This window comes from Nicotiana attenuata, unplaced genomic scaffold, assembly GCF_001879085.1.
Source record: "Nicotiana attenuata strain UT unplaced genomic scaffold, NIATTr2, whole genome shotgun sequence".
In the NCBI taxonomy this organism is placed as follows: Eukaryota; Viridiplantae; Streptophyta; class Magnoliopsida; order Solanales; family Solanaceae; genus Nicotiana; species Nicotiana attenuata.
The window spans coordinates 82,984-104,521 of record NW_017672151.1 but is presented as its reverse complement, the minus strand read 5'-3'; positions in this window follow the sequence as shown (position 1 = coordinate 104,521).

Genomic DNA, 21,538 nt, shown 5'->3' with positions numbered 1-21,538 from the left:
TATGGAGCCTGCCTCCGCCATAAGAAAAACAACAAAGGCACAAGTGTACCACTTACGTGTAAAATTTCATTCCTCGGGAAATTGCAGAAACTCCACGGGAATAATGTCGACAGTCCGTACTCGGACAAATCGGCTCATCCATTCCCGATACCCATCTTCTTCATCATCGACAACGAAGGGCCTAGTGGATCGGCACCGTAGAGTTAACAGGCCTCGATGGTGAAAAGGCCAGTACAACCTTAAAAGATGACTAAGGGTGAACTCAAGACCTGCTTCCTCCGCGAAGAATCTCATCATTAGTACTATCCTCTAATACGACGGATGAACTTGTGCCAAAGTAGCCTGATTCTTTTGACAGAAGTCGAGCACAACCCTATCAGGGTGGCCCAATGTAAAGGGGTACGTGTATGCATTCAAAAACCCCTCGACGTGATCCATGATGCTCTCTTCAGGGGAAGGTACCTGTAGTACAACCTTTTCCCCCCATCCACAATCTCTCCTCACTGACTCAAGTTGCCCATCTCCTATTAAAGAAATAAACTTCGAGGCATACTCCCAATGGCCCTGAACATTGGGAGGTTTTTCCGACAAAAAGTCCCTCCTCGAAACAAAATGTCCCAAGGTTGGCTCGCCTGACACCGGCGGCGCACCATCAACCAGGCAGGAGCCATAGCCGGAACTTCTTTCCCCTTGCCAAACGGATCTTGGCATAACAGCCATAACTATGGTAAAATCAGAGAATTGGAGCGGGAATTTGAGCAAGGGCTTCAAAGCTAAAATGGTGAAAGACCTAACGCAGGGAAGAAGAACTCTATAAAGGAGGATAGCTACTCGGAATAGCAGAATCTTCAAAGGAGGGAAGACAAACCTATATATAGAGTAAGAGGCGACTGTCCGCCTGGCACAAAGGCCAAATTAAAAATAATGACTAAGCCATTATCGCTTTGGGAAGATGTACCGGCGGGATCGCCTCGGTCGTTTCATAACCATGCCATACGATTAACGCTGTCACACAACGTTTTGGGGATCAAAGACCCCCGCATCAACAAGACTCGAGATGGTACCCGATCTCGAGGATCTCTGTCAAAAAGAAGATAGGCTCTAAGGAGCCATTAACATCATTACAAGCCTCGAGATGGTGCCCGATCTCGAGGACCCCTGTCAAAATGAAAGATAAGCTCCGAGAAGCTACTCATATAAGCTTGACCTCGAGGTTGTACCCTACCTCGAGGATGTCGGTTATTTGCAAATACAGATCATTCACCTGATTCTCTGGTTCTCGAGGTACCTAAGCCCGAGCCAATTATCACTCGAAAACTACTAATAGAGCCTTAGGCCTATTCATCTCCTTCGAATCAAGCTAGACGTCCTCTCAGTTACTTTAATCCAGGGGCTCTAGGAGATCGGTGTCAATGTCATTTCTTATAATTTTAATCTAGGAAACGCGGGTACTATCTATATGCGGTAAAAATCAGAGAGCTCGATTTTAAGATCACTAGGGCACCTCGAAGAGACCACTCCTGAAAGGCTCGAAGTCTAGCCCGGATTTCTCCCCCAAGGGTTCATAATGATCGACCTCGAGGCAATGCAAACCAATGGCTACAACGCACTAGCGGGAAGTTCCCAAGGCACATGATTAAAAGCTGACCTAGCCTGCTGGGCTAGTTTAGGCCAGTGCAGTGGCATTAAACGGCTATGCCAACCTCACGTCTTTTCAATAAATGCATTTTGTACCATGTTAAGATTCCCCTCATCTATAAAGGGGACCCTTGTCATTTTGTAAAGATCATCTGGGACACAATATTGAATATACAAGAACGTTCTCTCTTAGTCGGACGTCCCTCATAACTGTAAATCCCTCATCGACCTCCTTTAGTCGGGCGTCCGACCCAACCTCGAGGCCCAGCACGCGCTAGCTCGAGGCCTCGATTTCCACATATTTTTAGAACTACAAAATCAAATCTAATTGTTATTACCATTTTCAAGGTAAACCTAGAGGCTCATAACTGGTGACATCGGATTGTTGGGTTGTGTTAGTATGTTTTGTACTGCTTTCCGCATATTTCTATTGATTTTATACTGCATTTGAAGAATTTGAGACTTAAACGGTTCTAGAAAAATGATTTTTATAAAAAGAACATGATGTGGTAATTGTGGGGTTCCCTTGCCTAGTACTATGATAGGCGCCATCACGGCTGGGGTATTTGGGGTCGTGACAAGTTGGTATCAGAGCCTAGGTTACATAGGTCTCACGGGTCATGAGCCGGCTTAGTAGAGTCTTGGGATTCGTACGGAGATGTCTGTACTTATCCTCGGGAGGCTGCAGAACCTTTAGGAAAAACTTCACATTTTTGAAATTCCTGTCACGCGAATCTGTTGATTCTAGTACTAAACTTCTGTTATTTTATTCTCTTATAGATGGTGAGGACGCGCGCTACCAGTCAAGACGGACAACCACCAGTTGGGGCCACTAGAGGCCGAGGTCGCGGTCGAGGCCGTGTTAGGGGCAGGGGTTTAGCCCGTATAGCAGACGGGGTAGCACTTGCAGATCCACCAGCCGCCGCAGTTCAGCATCAGGTTCCAGATGTGGATGCTCCCGCAGCACCAGCTCAGGCACCGGCTGTGCCTATTGTAATTCCAGGCCTTCAGGAGGCCCTAGCTCAGATTCTATCAGTATGCACTGGCCTGGCTCAGGCGGTCTTAGTTACTACGGCCGCAGCCACTTCTCAGGTCGGGGGAGGCACCCAGACTCCCGTTACTCGCACACCTGAGCAGGTTGTGTAGGGACTTCAGAGATTGGGGGGACCTCCAGCCCAGCCGATTGCACCAGCTCAAGAGTATGTGGTACCAGTTATGCCTGACGACGAGCAGTGTCGATTGGAGAGGTTTGGCAGACTTCAGCCTCCGACTTTCAGTGGTACAGAGGGCGAGGATGCCTAGGGTTTCTTGGACATATGTCAGAGGATTCTTCGCACCGTGGGTATTCTAGAGACCAGTGGGGTTGCATTTACTACTTTTCAGTTTTCTGGAGCTGCCTTCATTTGGTGGGAGGCATATGAGAGGCGTAGGACTATTGATGCAGCGCCCCTTACCTGGGAGCAGTTCTCTGTTCTCTTTTTGGAGAAGTATGCGCCACAGTCTCGCAGAGAGGAGCTGCACAGGCAGTTCGAGCAGTTGTGTCAGGGAGATATGACTGTGACACAGTATGAGATGAGGTTCTCGAAGTTAGCTCGTCATGCTGTTTGGTTGGTTCCTACTGATAGAGAGAGGATCAGGAGATTTGTTGATGGCCTCACACATCAGCTTCGGATTCTTATGACCAGGGAGAGGGTGTTAAGTGCTACTTTTGTGGAGGTTGTTGATGTCGCTCGCGAGATTGAGTCAGTTCGTCGCAAGGAGCGAGATGAGAGGGAGGCCAAGAGGCCTCAGGGATTTGGTAGTTTTGGTGGAGCTCGTTCGAGGGGTCAGTTTCAGCACGGCAGAGGCCGTTCATTCAGGCATGCTCAGTCAGCTCGCCCAGTTCACCGGGGGGCATCTTCGGGCCATGGTTCTCACGGTTCTCATCAGGGCCATACATCACTTAGCACCCTTCCAGCCCAGAGTTTGGCCCGTGCTACATCAGTTCAAGGCTCTTCCATGCCAGGTCCTTCTACTAGTCATCCCGGTGCTAGGGGTTCCCTTCAGTCCCCATTCCCCGCACCAGGGAGTTATTACGAGTGTAGAGAGTTTGGACATATGAGGAGGCAGTGTCCTCGTCTTCTTGAGAGTCCGTCTCAACAGAGGAGTCCACCCTCGCTTTCAGCTCCAGTTACTTCACCACCCGCTCAAGCAGCTAGGGGTGGGGGGCAGTCAGCCAGGGGTCGCCCTAGAGCGGGAGGTCGATCAGGCGGTGGTCAGGCTTGTTTCTATGCACTCCTAGCTAGACCAGATGTTATTGCTTTGAATGTTGTGATTACAGGTATTGTCTCAGTCTGCCACAGAGATGCCTCTGTATTATTTGATCCTGGTTCCACTTTTTCGTATGTGTCATCATATTTTGCCCGTTATTTGGATACGCCCCGTGAGTCTCTTGCTTTATCTGTTCGTTATCTACCTCGGTGGGCGATACTATTATTGTGGACCGTGTGTACCGGTCGGGTGTGGTGACCATTGGGGGTCTGGAGACCCGAGTGGATTGTTTGTTACTTTGTATGGTGGATTTCAATGTGATTTTGGGCATGGATTAGTTATCCCGGTGCCGTGCCATTCTGGACTGTCACTTTAAGACGGTGACGTTGGCTATACTAGGTGTGCCACGGATTGAGTGGCGAGGTTCGACTGATTTTGTTCCCAGTAGGGTGATATCATTTCTGAAGGCCCAACGGATGTTTGGGAAAGGTTGTCTTTCGTACTTAGCCTTTGTGAGGGATGTCAGTGTAGAGATTCCTAGTATTGATTCTGTTCCTATAGTGAGGGATTTTCCCGATGTGTTTTTTGCAGACCTGCCAGGCATGCCACCGGACAGTGATATTGATTTTGGTATTGATCTGGTGTCGGGCACTCAGCCCATTTCTATTCCACTGTATCGTATGGCACCAGCGGATTTGAAGTAGTTGAAGGAGCAGCTTCAGGAACTCTTTGATAAGGGGTTTATTCGGTCTAGTGTGTCGCCGTGGGGTGCATCTGTTCTATTCGTGAAAAAGAAGGATGGCACTATGAGGACGTGCATTGATTACAGGCGGTTGAACAAGGTTACAATCAAGAACAAGTATCCTTTGCCTCACATTGATGATTTGTTTAACCAACTTCAGGGAGCGAGGGTGTTCTCCAAGATTGATCTTCGTTCAGGGTATCACCAGTTGAAGATCAGGGACTCGGATATTCTTAAGACAACTTTCAGGACCCGATATGGTCATTATGAGTTGCTCGTGATGTCATTTAGGTTGACCAATGCCCCAGCAGCGTTCATGCATTTGATGAACAGCGTGTTTCAGTCTATCTCGATTCATTCGTTATTGTTTTCATTGATGATATTCTGGTATACTCGTATAGTCAGGAGGAGCACGTGGAGCATTTGAGAGTTGTGTTGCAGAGATTGAGGGAGGAGAAGCTTTATGCAAAGTTCTCCAAATGTGAGTTTTGGCTTAGTTCAGTGTCTTTCTTGGGACATGTGGTGTCCAGTGAGGGTATTCAGGTTGATCCGAAGAAGATAGAGGCGGTTCAGGGTTGGCCTAGATCGTCCTCAGCCACAGAGATTCGCAGCTTCCTTTGTTTGGCTGGTTATTACCGTCGGTTTGTTCAGGGATTTTTATCTATTGTATCACCCTTGACTAAATTGACTCAGAAGGGTGCTCCGTTACAGTGGTCGGATGAGTGTGAGGCGAGCTTTCAGAAGCTCAAGACTGCCTTGACCACAGCTCCAGTATTACTTTTGCCATCAGCTTCAGGTTCATATACCGTGTATTGTGATGCTTCGAGAGTTGGTATTGGGTGTGTGTTGATGTAGGAGGGTAGAGTTATTGTTTATGCTTCTCATCAGTTGAAGCCCCAGGAGAAGAACTACCCTGTTCATGAAGAGTTGGCTGCCATTGTTCACGCGTTGAAGATTTGGAGGCATTATCTATATGGTGTGTCTTGTGAGGTGTTTACTGATCATCGTAGCCTCCAGCACTTGTTCAAGCAGAAAGATCTCAATTTGAGGCAGTGGAGATGGTTGGAGCTACTAAAGGATTATGATATTACTATCTTGTACCATCCGGGAAAGGCCAATGTAGTGGCCGATGCTTTGAGTAGGAAGGTGGTGAGTATGGGAAGTTTGGCGTATATTCTTATCGGGGAAAGACCTCTTGCAGTTGATGTTCAGGCCTTGGCCAACCGGTTGGTGAGGTTTGATATTTCGGAGCCCAATCGGGTCTTAGCTAGTGTGATTTCTCGGTCATCCTTGTTTGATTGCATCAGAGAGCACCAGTATGATGATCCTCACTTGATTTTCCTTAACGATAGAGTTCAACTTGACGATGCCAGAGATGTGACCATTGGTGATGATGGGGTGTTGAGGATACAGGGCCGGATTTGTGTGCCCAATATGGATGGGCTTCAGGAGTTGATTCTGGAGGAGGCCCATAGCTCACGGTATTCCATTCATCTGGGTGCCGTGAAGATGTATCAGGATCTGAGACAGCATTGTTGGTCGATAAGAATGAAGAAGGATATTGTGGGATTTGTAGCTCGGTGTCTCAATTGTCAGCAGGTGAAATATGAGCATCAGAGACCACGTGGCTTGCTTCAGCAGATGGATATTCCAGAGTGGAAGTGGGAGAAGATCACCATGGACTTCGTAGTTGGGCTCCCATGGAGTTTGAAGAAGTTCGACGCTATTCGGGTGATTGTGGATTGGCTGACCAACTCCGCGCACTTCATTCCTGTGTGTACTACCTATTTCTCAGAGCGGTTAGCAGAGATTTATATCCGAGAGGTTTTTCGCCTTCATGGGGTTCCAGTTTCCATCATTTCAGATAGAGGTACTCAGTTTACTTCACAGTTTTGGAGGGTCGTGCAGAGAGAGTTGGGTACTCAGGTTGAGTTGAGAACAGCTTTTCATCCTCAGACGGATGGGCAGTCCGAGCACACTATTCAGATATTGGAGGACATGTTGCGCGCTTGTGTGATTGACTTTGGTGGTTCATGGGATCAGTTTCTACCGCTCGCGGAGTTTGCTTATAACAACAGCTACCAGTCGAGTATTCAAATGGTTCCATATGAGGCTCTATATGGGAGGCGGTGTAGATCTCCAGTGATGGTTCGAGTCGTGTGAGGCCAGGCTTTTGGGTACGGATTTAGTGCAGGATGCTTTGGACAAGGTGAAGGTGATTCAGGAGAGGATTCGTACAGTGCAGTCGAGACAAAAGAGTTATGCTGACAAGAAGGTTCGTGATGTGTCCTATATAGTTGGGGAGAAGGTTCTACTGAAGGTTTCACCCATGAAGGGTGTTATGAGATTTGGGAAGAAGGGTAAATTGAGTCCTCGGTTCAATGGGCCTTTTGAGGTGCTTCAGAGGATTGGGGAGGTGGCTTATGAGCTTGCATTACCACCCAGTTTCTCGAGTGTGCATCCGGTATTTTATGTTTCTATGCTCCAGACGTATATTGGAGATCTGTCTCATGTTTTGGATTTCAGCACGGTTAAGTTAGATGATGATTTGACTTATGATGTGGATCCAGTGGCTATTTTTGGAGCGTCAGGTTCGAAAGTTGAGATCAAAGGATATAACTTCAGTGAAAGTGCAATGGAGAGGTTGACCTGTGGAGGAGGCTACCTGGGAGACCGAGCGGGAGATGCGGAGCAGATATCCTCACCTATTTGAGGCTTCAGGTATGTTTCTGGACTCGTTCGAGGACGAATGTTTGTTTAAGAGGGGGGGATATAATGACCTGGCCAGTCGTTTCATGAGTTACCGCTCTGTTTCCCCCATTTCTGCTTCTTTACATGTTGTTCAGCTGTATTTTATCACATTGCGTTGGTTAGTTTGGGTTCGGAGTGGTTTTGTAGAGAAATGAGACACTTAGTCTCTTAAGTTGGCCTTTTAGTTGAAAAGTCAACCGGAAGTTGACTTGTGGGTAAACGATATTGGAATTTGGTTTTTATGATTTGGATAGCTTTGGGAGATGATTTGAGGAGCGTGATCGGAATTTGTTTTGGAGGTCCGGAGTAGATTTATGTTTGAATTGGTGAAATTGGAATTTTTGGCACTTTCCGGTTGGTAGCGGAGATTTTGATATAGGGGTCAGAATGGAATTCCGAAAGTTGGAGTAGGTTTGTTGTGTCATTTGTGACATGTGTGCAAAAATTTAGGTCATTCGAACGAGGTTTGATAGACTTTTTGATCGAAAGCGGAATTTGGAACTTTTGGAATTTCTTAGACTTGAATCCGATGATGATTTGATGATTTGATGTTGTTTTGAGTGTTCCAAAGGTTGGAACAAGTTTGAATGATGTTATGGGATACGTTGGCATGTTTGATTGAGGTCCCGAGGGCCTCAGGTGAGTTTCGGGTGGTTAAACGGATCAAATCTTGTTTGGAGAAGTTGCAGATTTTCTGCTTTGTGTGTTGCAGAGCTTTGGCCTTCGCGTTCGCGAGAGGGCTCTCGCGTTTGCGAAGGGATGAGAAGTGAGGCAGTCAATTTGGCATTCGCTTTCGCGATGTTGGTCCCGCGTTCGCGAAGGGTGAGGTTCAGTGTACATCCGAACGCGATGATGATCCCGCATTCGCGCAGAGTAATTGGAGCAGCTGGGGTCCTGGTCATTTATGCTTCGCGTTCGCGCTGGGTGTGTCACGTTCGTGGTGGTCTAAGAAGATGAAGCTTCGCATTCGCGTCTAGGAGGTTGCATTCGCGAAGAAGGAATAAGCGGTCAACGGATTTTTGTGCTTCGTGAACGCGAGGCTTTGACCGCGTTCGCGAAGAAGGATAGGTCACCTGGGCAGAATGTTTTAAATACCCATGTTCGCGATTTTGGGTCTATCTTCCACCATTGTTTTAGCGATTTTGGAGCTTTTTGAGAAGGATTGAAGAGCGAATCAAAGGGGAACACTTGGAGGCAAGATTTTTTGACTCAATACTCATTCCTGTCGTGATTTCTACCTAATTAGACATGAAATTTGTGGAATCTAAAGCCTAAAAATTGGGGAGTTAGGGCTTGAAACATGAGACTTTGATTTGAGGATTTGAGGGGTCGTTTGTGGTCGGATTTTGATGTGTTTGATATGTATGAACTCGTGAGAGTCTAAGGATTCTAGTTTTGTGAATTTTATTAGAATCCGAGACGTGGGCTCGGGGGTCGGGTTTGGTCAATTTCGGGTTTCTTGATGAAATTTGATTATTTTTGCATAGGCTTCGTTCCCCTAGCATAATCTAATGTTTATGATTCTGATTTTGGGTAGATTCGACGCGAGTTGAGGCCAAGTCGAGAGGCAAGGGCGTCGCGGAGTAGTATTTCATCCGGTTTGAGGTAAGTAACGATTGTACATCTGGACCTGAGGGTATGAAACCCCAGTATTTCATATTGTTTTGATAAATGAGGTGACGCACATGCTAGGTGACGAGCGTGTGGGCGTGCACCAGTAGGGATTGTGACATGGTCCGTCCCGTAGTGGCTATTAAGCCGCGTGTTTGATTTGAAATCTTATGATATTCCGTATTTTGGAGATTTACATTATATCTTGGGTTGTACGCCGTGTTTGGAGCCTTGTGCCGACCCGTTTAGCCCCTTAGGGGTATTTTTAGTACTTTCCTCGCTCTATTTGATTTGAAAGCATATCCTCGGTCATGTTTTACCTGTTTATTGTTTAAAACTGGCTTCATTACTATACTTCTTAATATATGAAAACTGTTTGGGCTGAGTTCCCTGATTTTCACCGATATGCCCGAGTGGCCGTGACGTTAATGACTGAGAGAGGTTGAGGACCTAATGGTGAGGATTATATTATATATACATTATGGATCGGGCTTATATATATATATATATATCGGGTTGCACGCCGCAGCGATATGTATTGGATCGGGCTGCGCGACTCAGCGATATGATGCTTGGGCTGTAGGAGCCCCTCCGGAGTCTGTACACCCCCAGTTAGCGTAGTCGGCTATATATATTGGATTGAGCTGCACGCCGCAGCGATTACTATTATTATTATTATTACTATGAGATATTTATTGAGCTGGAGTGCTCAGTGTGAGTATGGTGTAACGAGAGTTGAGTCACGAGTGACTGAGAGGTTTACCCGAGGGGCTATACTTATGAGTGATACCTTGCCCAAGGGGCCTGTTTATGACGTTTTCTTTGCTTTCACTCTTCTTATTTACTGAGCGTCTACTGAACTTGTTGAATAAATGTTTCAACGGATTTTTAACTGAGACTTGAGTTTTTACGAGTTAAATTGATTATTGAATTGCAGCTTTTCGACATGATATCCCGTTGAGATTTCCTGATATATGATTTTTAAATGCTCGTCATTTCACTCAGACTTTATGTACTTTAGTTACTTACTGAGTTGGCGTACTCACGTTACTCCTTGCACTTTGTGTGCAGATCCAGGTGCTCGTGCATCAGAGTGAGAGCTTCCAGCACTCTTCCGGAGATCGCAAGGTAGCTGCACGGCGTTTGCAGCCCTGCCTTCCTCCTTCCTATCTTAGCATTTTATTATCTTAGTCTACTTTGTATTATTCAGACCGTTTTTGGCTGTACTTAGAGGCTCATGACTAGTGACACCGGATTGTTGGGCTGTGTTAGTATGTTTTGTACTGCTTTCCGCATATTTCTGTTGATTTTATATTGCATTTGAAGAATTTGAGACTTAAACGGTTCAAGAAAAATGTTTTTTATAAAAAGAACTTGATGGGGTAATTGTTGGGTTGGCTTGCCTAGTAGTGTGATAGGCGCCATCACGGCCGGGGTATTTGGGGTCATGACAACAGCCCAACTCCGACATCACAAATACAGCAAAGACAAGTCATAGCTCAGTAACTACGACAACGTTCACATTTGGTCTTAGCTAGCAAACTTCAATCAATTAGTCAAATCCTTCAAGTGATAAAAATGTTTCGAAATACTTAGTTCCAATAAATATTTTACCAAAAATAGTTTTTTAAAAATAAATATCTTTCGAATATAATTTTCTCGAATAAATAACCTTTGAATATAAGCCACCCTGTGACGCCTGATCTCAAAATCATATAATACGGGTCTCAATACCTGAACCCAAACACTTGGCATCATGTACCCTCACCACACTACATATTCATACTGACAACTCACGTACCAAATAGAGTCATTCTCACATGGAAGACAAATAAACAATGGTGTGCGTCTACACTCGACAATACCAAGAAGCCTCCTATCCGATTAAGGGGCTTAGCCACGTGCATGCTTGTGCAAATCCTAACATAGTTCATACCAGCTAGTAACTGAAAGGAATAGAACGGACAACACATATATTGTTTACACAAGGATAGGATCAATGAAAAGAACAGCTCAGATCACAGAGATAGCAACAAGGAATTCTACCAGGATATCGTCCCGTAGTCCCAAACGTAAATGTGCAGGGGGATCTATCGGAATACCAATCTGTAGTCCCAAAGTAAATATGCAGTGGGATGTACCGGAATATCGATCCGTAGTCCCAAAGTAAATATCCAGTACAGGGGGATCTACCGGGTGTCGTCCCGTAGTCCCAACTATAAATGTGCAGGGGGATCTACCGGAATACCGATATGTAGTCTCAAAGTAAATATCCAGTGCAGGGGGATCTACCGGGTGTCGCCCCGTAGTCCAAAATATAAATGTGCAGGGGATCTACCAGAGTGCCGATTCGTAGTCCCAAGGTAAATACGCAGCGCAACCAACAGAAACAACAGTTACAGCATAACAAAAAACTCGTACATCACCACAATACGTATAACAACAACAATTACAATAATACAAGGCAAGACAAGTAAATCAACTCAAGGACTGTAAATCACAAGGAAACGGTAGAACCAGCACACAAAGAATAACCACAGAAAAGAATACTGACATAAAGGGAACAGTTCAACAACGGGAAAACTAACATGTAGAGACAATCCCACGATATACAAGTCAACAAAAAGTAAATCGATACGAGTCAAGTAGTCCTAAATAAGGGCAAGTAAACAAAGATATAGGTTATCTAAACTCCTTTTAAGGTTGGACAATTTCGAGGATGCTCGATAATTCAATTTAAGGAAAGAAGATCTTAGCTTCACTTAAGACTAAACAACTTCAGGAGGAAAAATAATAATTCTCAAATAAGACAAACATGTATGAAAAGATAGCATGACAATAGGAGAGGCGAAATTCTTCAATTAAATCAAATAGGATTCAATTAGAAAATAAGAGTGAATCATGAAGCAATTAATTCCAATTAAGCATGTAGAGGTGAAACTAGTAAATAGGAAACTCAGTCATGTCAAGAACACATTCACACACAGTGAATATAAAGACCTAAGAACCCTAAAAGGCCAATTTTCCACAAATAAGTCCGAGCACGCACTCGTCACCTCGCGTACACAAACTACAATCAACATAGAAGACTCAAATCCTAAGGGGAAGTCCCCCATACAAGGTGAGGCAAGATACATACTTCAGTCCAGCCAATTCAATACACAATTTAGCTTTTTCCTTACCAATTCATCAACGCTCGGCTCAATCTAGCCAAATACGACTTAAATACATCAAACAATGCAAGAGAAAACAAACTTCAATTAACAAAGCTATGATTCTTATGCAATTTGTAAAAAGTCAACAAAAGTCAACTCCGCAGGACCGCACCTCGGAACCCGACAAAATTTACAAAAATTGAACACCATTCCGCTACGAGTTCACCTATACAAAAGTTATCAAATTCCGATACAATTTGGTCCTTCCAATCATCATTTTACATTTTTGAAAGACTTTACAAATTTTCACCAAATTCAATCCCAAATCACGAATTAAATGATGAATTCAACGAGAGATTCATATATTTTATCCAAATCCGAGTTAGAATCACTTACCCCGGTGAATTTCTTGAAAAACCTTCAAAAAATCGCCAAGATCCGAGCTCTCTAGGTCCAATATGAAATAAAACCCTAAATCTCATATTTATAGTGCACCTCTCGGATTTCCATTTCCGCTGACAGCCAAAAATCACCGCTGCAGCGAACTCCCCTCTGCGGCCGCGAAAAAGTAGCGCGGTCCGCGCTTTTGGTGACTGCACAGACAGGCCTTAGTATTTTGTCCATAACTTTCTCTACAGATGTCCAAATGATGATTTCTTTATTTTCTGGAAACTAGATACGAAGGGCTACAATTTTCGTATCCGAATCATCTCAAAATTCCTTGTAGATCAAAAGATATAGGCTTCCGAAGTCGGACCAGCGAACCTGCGGATTCTCTCCTGGAGTGCCTCAGCGCCCCAAATTCCGCTATCAGCGCTCCCTACTCTGCCTCAGCGAAATTCCATCGCCCTCAGCGGAAATCCCTTCCGTCTCAGCGAAAATTAAGCACCAGAACCATGCGTGAGTTTCGGTAATGCCCGGATTCGCTCAAAACTCACCCGAAACATACACGAGACCTCCGAAACCTCAACCAAATGTTCCTTCAAGTTCTAAAATACCATACTAACTCAATCGAGCTCTCGAATCACCTCAAACAATAACAGAAACATGAATCGCACACCAATTCAAGCTTAATGGACTTGAAACCTCATACTTTCACAACTGATGTCGAAACCTATCAAACCTCGTCCGAATAACCTCCAATTTTGCACACAAGTCACAAATGACATTACGAACCTACTCCAGTTCTCAAAATTCTATTCCGACTCCGATATCATAAAAGTCAACTCTTGGTCAACCCTCTCCATTTTCCAAACTTCAACTTTTCCAAATTCCGCCGAAATGCCTCAAATTACCCTACGGGCCTCCAAATCTGAATCGGAACGCACGCCTAAGTCCAAAATCACCATACAAAGCTACTGACATCACCCAAAACTCATTCCAGAGTTGTTTACTCAAAAGTCAAATTCTGGTCAAACTCTCACCGTTTATGTTTCGAAAACTAGAATCCTTCTTCCAATTCAACTTCAAACCCCCCGGTAACTGAATTCAACCATGCACATAAGTCGATACACATAATATGAAGCTGCTCAGGACCTTACGCCGCTGAACGGAGCTTAAATTCTCAAAATGACCGGCCTGGTCGTTACATCCTCCCTATCTTAAAACCAACATTCGGCCTCGAACGCGCCATGATTCGCCTCGAAGTCCTCAAGTCACTGAGTGCACACTTTCAACATACACCCGCGGGTGACCCCGCGTCACCCAATCCACATAAATCTGACGACACCATCTCAACTGAAATTTAGCCTTTCTAGCAATACCAATAAGCCTTAGAGCCAGAATTCTCACCTTCCATCAATTTCCAAATGACCCGATCCAAAATCCATACCCGGTATCAATCTCAACCAGCTGCATCAATCCATGACAACGCCCATATAGTACAGCCTTACAACTTGACACATCACACATAGGCCCACAGTTACATTTCTGATCACAATATTCGCCCGAAATCAAATTCAGTACCAGCCATAAGCCTCATACTCAATAGGAACCTTTTCAAACCTCCACACACTAGCGATCATACAATAACCACGAAAGCCACATAACTAAACACTCGAATCTCCAAATCACAGCTAATACCAACCGGCACACACCCCACAAGCTAAAACTCAAGAAGCACAGAACGAAAATGACTGAATATGGAAAGGGAAACATATAAGGGAACTATCAAACAAGCCCGACAAGCAGAAATTTTTCTATCAATACTAATCTACAAAACAATCTAACAAGAAAGAATTAAAGCATATAAAAGAATCACAAGGATCTCATACTGATTTAACTCCCACCGCGGTACACAGCCCGGTCTCAACACATCAAATCATATGAAATCACGAGGGTTTCGCCCTCAACTTTGAATCACAAGTAGGATATACATCAAACCAATTGGATCCTCTCGCTAAATCAATTTTGCCACCAATTACAACAAGTGCTGGCTCCCACACAGATGGAGCATAAAAATCACGGCTCGTAGCCAGAAATACTGATAAATCATATCAAGCCTACCGAAAAGGACAACATGAATTTACTACTAGTCTCATAACTCTCAACAATGAATTAAAAATAAGATAGACACGGGCTATTACTCATAGACCTCTCAACAGTGCAACATATAGCATAGTGTTAATCATGAAACACACCGATAGGGGAACTCGCCTCGATAAGTAAAACTGTAATGAAATACTGATGGTGCTCCTTTATAACAAACCGAAAGCATACCTGAATGACATCATCTGGCGCAGCCGCCTCAAGCCTACTATGTGAAACTCATCAACGGGTCGGGCCTCCCCCTCTTGGGCGCTCTCTACTCGGCTGAATACCTCGCTGTGACATATCGGCCCAAAGTCTGGGACAATCTCTCACCATATGTCTAGTATCTCCACACTCAAAGCAACCCCTCTGCTGACAAAGCTATGGGAACTGGGCGGTACGGGTACTCCGAGACCCACGAACACCTGAATCACTATGCGAAGCCTGAAGCGCGACTGAACTGGCTGACCCACAAAACGTCTACCATGTCGCACCCGGCCTCCAAAATAAGGACCAGCAGATCTCCCCGGTCTACGACGCCTCCTCGCCTCCTCAAACTCTCTCTCCAGATCTCGTCTGCCCTCTCTCTAATGGCCCTACCTATCCTCTCTCGCCTGGCCTCGCCTAACCTCTCTCTCGAGCCAGCATGCTCTCCACCCTCCTAGCAATACTCATGTTCTGTTGATATGAAATACCTATCTCCAACTCCCAGGCCATGCTAGTCCTGATGCTGGGATGGAGTCCCTTAGTAAACCGGCGGACCCTCTCCCGAACAGTAGAAACCAAGGTCGATGCACGTCTGGTCAAATCACTAAATCAAACGGCATACTGTGATACTTACAAAGTGCCCTGGTGCAGCTTCTTAAACTACGCGTGCCATGCATCCCGAAGGGACTGAGGTACGAACTCTCTTAAAAACATCTCTGAAAACTGAACCCATGTAAGTGAAAATGACTCGGCCGGGCAACCCAACTCATATGCCCGCCATCACTGATAAGCCGCTTCCCTAAGCTAGAACGTAGTAAAAGCAACCCCACTCAACTCAACAATACCCATAGTGCGGAGAATGCGATGGCACTCCTCCAGAAAACCCTGTGCACTCTCTAAAGCCAAACCACTGAATGTAGGAGGGTCGTACTTCTTGTACCTCTCAAGCCTAAGCTGCTCTTCTTCAGATGTTGCTGCCCTAACTACGGGCTGAGCGGGAACCACAGGCTGCACCACCCTGACGCCTAGAACCTGACCAACATGAACTTTCTACTCTAAAGGATCTCTAGCTGCGGCACGTACTCCTTGTCGGCCTCTGCCTCTGCCTCTAGCGACACCTGCTCCGGGAGCAGCGTCATCGATAATCGTAGCTCGTGTCCTCACCGTCGGTGAGAGAATGGAAGGATAAAAGTTCAAACTCCGATATGAATAAGCTCGCACGATAGGAATGAAAGAAGTGAGATTGTCCTAATAGTTCCGTAGCCTCTCGAAGATAAGTACATACATCTCCGTACCGATCCGCAAGACTCTACTAAACTCGCTTATGACTCGTAGCACCTATGAACCTAGAGCTTTGATACCAACTTGTCACGACCCAACCTTCCCTCCATTTGGGTATCGTGATGGCACTTAGTCTTAGGGACTAGGTAAGCCTAACTCATACTGAAATACAATAATAATAAATGGAGTTTAACAGATCTCGAAGCAAAAATCTCTACAAAATTTTATGATTCCAAAAACCCGGTGGTGCAAGTCATAAGCTCTACAAAGTTTCGCTACAATTTCTAAACATAACTGTATGGAAATAAGTACAACAGTGTGAATACAATTATAGGAAGGTGACTCCGAAGCCTGCGAACGCAGCAACAGGTTTAACTTGAATCTCCACAGCAACAGCCCACACAGCTACTGACGAACAATACCAGGATCTGCACAAAAATATGCAGAAGTGTAGTATGAGCACACCCCGGGGGTGCCCAGTAAGTATCAAGACTAACCTCGGTGGAGTAGTGACGAGGAACAGTCGAGACACCCACTATTTTAATAAATTGAACAAGTATAAGTGTAGAACAACAGAAAATAATATCTATATAAGGACTACGCGATATGGCTAACAACACAGTAATTGCAATAAGGAAAGAAAACAGCAAGTAATAGCGGGACACCATAATAAGAACACGGAAAAATGAATGGAAATACAACCCAACTCCGAAATCACAAATACAGCAAAGATAAGTCATAACTCAGTAACTACGACAACGTTCACATTTTGTCTTAGCTAGCAAACTACAATCAATTAGTCAAATCCTTCAAGTGATAAAAATGTTTCGAAATATACTTAGTTCCAATAAATATTTTTCCAAAAATAGGTCTTTCAAAATAAATATCTTTCGAATATAATTTTCTCGAATAAATAACCTTTGAATAAGTCACCCTGTGAAGCCTGATCTTAAAATCATATACTACGGGTCTCAATACCTGAACCCAAACACTTGGCATCCTGTACCCTCATCACACTACATAATCATACTGACAACTCACGTATCAAATAGAGTCATTCTCACATTGAAGACAAACAAACAATGGTGTGCGTCTACACTCGACAATACTAAGAAGCCTCCTATCCGATTAGGGTGCTTAGCCACGTGTATGCTTGTGCAAATCCTAACATAGTTCATACCAACTAGTAAATATAAAGAATAGAACGGATAGCACATATATTGTTTACACAAGTATAGGATCAATGAAAACAACAACTCAGAACACAGAGATAGCAATAGGGGGTGTACCAGGATATCGTCCCGTAGTGCCAAACGTAAATGTGCAGGGGGATCTACCGGAATACCGATCCGTAGTCCCAAAGTAAATATGTAGGGGGATCTACCGAAATACCGATCCGTAGTCCCAAAGTAAATATCCAGTACAGGGGGATCTACCGGGTGTCGCCCCGTAGTCCCAAATATAAATGTGTAGGGGGATCTACCGGAGTACCGATCCGTAGTCCCAAAGTAAATACGCAGCGCAACTAATAGAAACCACAGTTACAGCACAATAGAAATCTCGTACATCACCATAATACGTATAACAACAACAATGACAATAATACAAGGCAAGACAAGTAAATCAACTCAAGGACTGTAAATCACAAGGAAACGGTAGAACCAGCTCACAAAGAATTACCATAGAAAAGAATGCTGACATAAAGGGAACAGTTCAACAACGGGAAACTTAACATGTATCAACAATCCCACAATATACAAGTCAATAGCAAGGAAATCAACACGAGTCAAGTAGTCCCAAATAAGGGCAAGTCAACAAAGATATAGGTTATCTAAACTCCTTTTAAGGTTGGACAATTTTGAGGATACTCGATAATTAAATTTAATGAAAGATGATCTTAGCTTCACTTAAGACTAAACAATTTCAGGAGGGAAAATAATAGTTCTCAAATAAGACAAGCAGCTATGAAAAGATAGCATGACAATAGGAGAGGCGAAATTCTTCAATTAAATCAAATAGGAGTCAATTAGGTAATAAGAGTGAATCATGAAGCAATTAATTCCAATTAAGCATGTAGAGGTGAAACTAGTGTATAGGAAACTCAGTCATGTCAAGAATACATTCACACACAGTGAATATAAAGACCTAAGAACCCTAAAAGGCCAATTCTCCACATATAAGTTTGAGCACGCACTCGTCACCTCGCGTACACGAACTACAATCAACATAGAAGACTTAAATCCTAAGGGGAAGTCCCCCGCACAAGGTTAGGCAAGATACTTACCTCAATCCAACCAATTCAATACTCAATTTAGCTTTTCCTTTACCAATTCATCAACGCTCGGCTCAATTTAGCCAAAGACGACTTAAATACATCAAACAATGCAAGAGAAAACGAATTTCAATTAACAAAGCTATGATTCTTATGCAATTTGCAAAAAGTCAACAAAAGTCAACTCCTCGGGCCCGCAACTCGGAACCCGACAAAATTTACAAAAACTGAACACCCATTCCGCTACGAGTTCACCCATACAAAAATTATCAAATTCCGATACCATTTAGTTCTTCAAATCATCATTTTACATTTTTGAAAGACTTTACAAATTTTCCCAAAATTCCATCCCAAATAACGAATCAAATGATGAATTCAACGATAGATTCATGTATTTTAGCCAAATCCGAGTTAGAATTACTTACCCCGATGAATTTCTTGAAAAACCTTCAAACAATCACAAAGATCCGAGCTCTCTAGGTCAAAATATGAAATAAAACCCTAAATCTCGTATTTATTGTGCACCTCTCAGATTTCCATTTCCGCTGAAAGCCAAAAACCACCGCTGCAGCGAACTCACCTCTGCGGCCGCGAAAAAGTAGCGCGGTCCGCGCTTCTGGTGACTGCACAGACATGCCTTAGTATTTTGGCCATAACTTTCTCTACAAATGTCCAAATGATGATTTCTTTACTTTTCTGGAAACTACACACGAAGAGCCACAACTTTTGTTCTTGAATCATCTCAAAATTCCTTGTAGATCAAAAGATATAGGCTTCCGAAGTCACACCAGCGAACCTGCGGATTCTGCCCTGGAGCTCCTCAGCGGCCCAAATTCCGCTGTCAGCGCTCCCTACTCCGCCTCACTGAAACTCCATTGCCCTCAGCGAAAATTAAACACCAGAACCATGCCTGAGTTCCAGAAATGCGTGGATTCGCTCAAAACTCACCCGAAACACACCCAAGACCTCCGGAACCTCAACTAAATGTGCCTTCAGTTCCAAAGATACCATACTAAGTCAATCAAGCTCTCGAATCACCTCAAACAATAACAAAAACATTAATCGTACACCAATTTAAGCTTAATGGACTTGAAACCTCATACTTTCACGACCGATGCCGAAACCTATCAGACCTTGTCCGAATAACCTCCAATTTTGCACACACGTCACAAATGTCATTACGAACCTACTCCAATTCTCGGAATTCCATTCTGACTCCGATATCATAAAAGTCAACTCTCGGTCAACCCTCTCCATTTTCCAAACTTCAACTTTTCCAAATTCCACCAAAATGCCTTAAATTACCCTACGGGCCTCCAAATCCGAATCCGAACGCACGCCTAAGTCCAAAATTACCATACGAAGCTACTGACATCACCCAAAACACATTCCAGAGCCATTTATTCAAAAGTCGAATTCTGGTCAAATTCTCACCGTTTAAGTTTCAAAAACTAGAATCCTACTTCCTATTCGACTTCGAACCCCTCGGTAACTGAATTTATCCATGCACGCAAGTCGATACACATAATATGAAGATGCTCAAGACCTTACGCCGTTGAACGGAGCTTAAATTCTCAAAACGACCGGCCGGGTCGTTACATGTTGTCATAAAGTCAAGCAAATTCACAACTGAGAGGTCTCTTGCGTGCTTATTTGCTGCATTTACTGATTCTACAATATTCGATGTCATGGTCACGGTTCATTTGCCTTGTAATGCGCTCGGGACCATTTATCATATCCAATATCCATCTATGTTTTCACTCTACTATCAATAGCTTCTAACTCTGCCATATGCCTATTGAATTTTTCAACAGTGTATGCTCTTGCAAACGCAAAGTATACTTCTTTGATTTGTTTTTGGCTCTTTTTGAAGTTCGTCTTTTTGTTGTTCAACAAATGGAACATACATGCAAAATGAGGGACTTCTGGATAAACAATTGAAGCTGCTCTCCATATACCATCATGCCTGTTTGATACAATGCACATTCCCTCTCTTTGTCTATAGGTTTCTCTGAACTGCATGAAGAAACACTACCACGATGCATCATTTTCCGAATCAACAATTGCATATGCAAGGGGTAGAATTGTCGTGTAAAACCAAAGGAAAAAGTATTAGTTATAACTCACAATGTTAATTTATTATTTCATATAGCAGTATAGTCATAGGTAGGTGCATGTATGTAGCAAAATAATTATATAGTCTATTGGTATACTTGTATACCATATTGGTATAATATGATATTTGAAATTTTATTTTGCTTCTTTCACTAAATGTGATTGGATTGCATTTTTAAAATAGTAATATACATCAATTATTCAATACTGATTCTGAGGCAACTTTTTTTCTTATCCTCTGCGTCATGTGTGGAAGCCGTGAGTATGATCCCTCTATATATTGACTTTAAAAAACTTCCATCAACTACAATTGTTGGCCTATAATAGATCCAGCCTCTAATCCATGCATATATAGCTATGAATGCATACAAGAAGCTCCCATCTACTTCAGTGTGTAGTCGTGTCACTGATCCTGGGTGAGCGTACTCTAACATGTAAAGATATGTTGGTATTTTATTTTATGACTCACTTGGTGTTCCTCTGAACAATTGCATTGCTTTTTCTTTTGATCTCCATGCTTGCATGTAGCTTAAGTACATACCATATGCTTTTTGGATGACCCTTTGATATCTGTTGGTGTATATATATATTTTCGGGTCAACAAATTTATCTTGTACCACAGCTGCAACAAAAGTCGAGACAGCTTGCTTTTGTGAACAACATTTCTTATCATTTAAACAATTGTGGAGAGAATTAAAATCCGTCACTATGAAAGATTTGATGCTCTCAGGCTTGATGCTTTAAGTCTCAAAGTGCATCTTTCATCCACGCATTCAAGGGTATTCCTGTTTATAGTACAAATACAGTTATGTATCATGCTTTATTAATAAAAAACACACACATAAATCCGTACAATTCTATACTCACATATTATACTCATGTAGCATACTTATAAACTATATCAGTATCATATTTTACTGATAAGAAATATCGACAAACCAGCACAATTCTATACTGAAATAGTATACTGATTTAGCATACATATAT